Consider the following 1,229-nt stretch of genomic DNA (forward strand, 5'->3'; position numbering starts at 1 on the left):
GTTGAATGTGTAATTTTATAAATTTTACCAATTTCATTTAAGTGTTTTATATAGTTACATTAATATTATTACATGTATTGATATATAATACCTATAATTTTTCCATGCGATGCACCGCAATGAAGAAAGTGCGTGGAGAAATAGGATCCAGTTTGTAACGGACTGTTCTTTTCTAAATATAGGTTCAATATAATATAATAGTAAGTAATGCTAAAGCGGAAGTCTATCGAGCCGTGATTATTGCGAAAAAGAAATAAAACAAAACAGTATTTTCAATAAAAAAAAAACAAAAAAAAACTTAAATCATTAAAATATAATTTTACATATTACATCTTGCTTTAATACATAATTATCATTCTTACATACACATTATATAAATTTCATCATACTATACCCTAATATCACATAGACAATACAATAGCTTCTTAATAACCTCATGTAAAGTCACCTGCAGCATCTGCTCCCATTATAAGGGAACAGCCGATGGAAATCGGTCAGCTAATAAGCCGAGTATAAAAACTTGCCAGCATAATACAAGCATACAAATATGTGCATTTCAATAAGTAATATGAATAAGGATTTATGGAATAGAGAGGATTCATTTTCTTTATGTTAAATTTTATATATATATATATATATATATATATATATATATATATATATATATATATATATATATATATATATATATATATATATATATATATATATATATATATATATATATATATACATATATATATATATACATATATATATATATACATATATATATATATACATATATATATATATACATATATATATATACATATATATATATATATACATATATATATATACATATATATATATATATACATATATATATATATATATATATATATATATAAATATAATATATATATATATATATATATATATATATATATATATATATATATATATATATATATATATATATATATATATATATATATATATATATTTATATATATATATATATGTATATATATATATATATATGTATATATATATATGTATATATATATATATATGTATATATATATATATATATATATATATATATATATATATATATATATATATATATATATATATATATATATATATATACATATATATATATATATGTATGTATAGAAAAATTTTCGTTTAAAAATATTAATATTTACTATTTTAATTAAAATTATTTTAGATTATGCGGT

The sequence above is a fragment of the Amaranthus tricolor genome, chromosome 12, assembly GCF_026212465.1.
Source record: "Amaranthus tricolor cultivar Red isolate AtriRed21 chromosome 12, ASM2621246v1, whole genome shotgun sequence".
Lineage (NCBI taxonomy): Eukaryota > Viridiplantae > Streptophyta > Magnoliopsida > Caryophyllales > Amaranthaceae > Amaranthus > Amaranthus tricolor.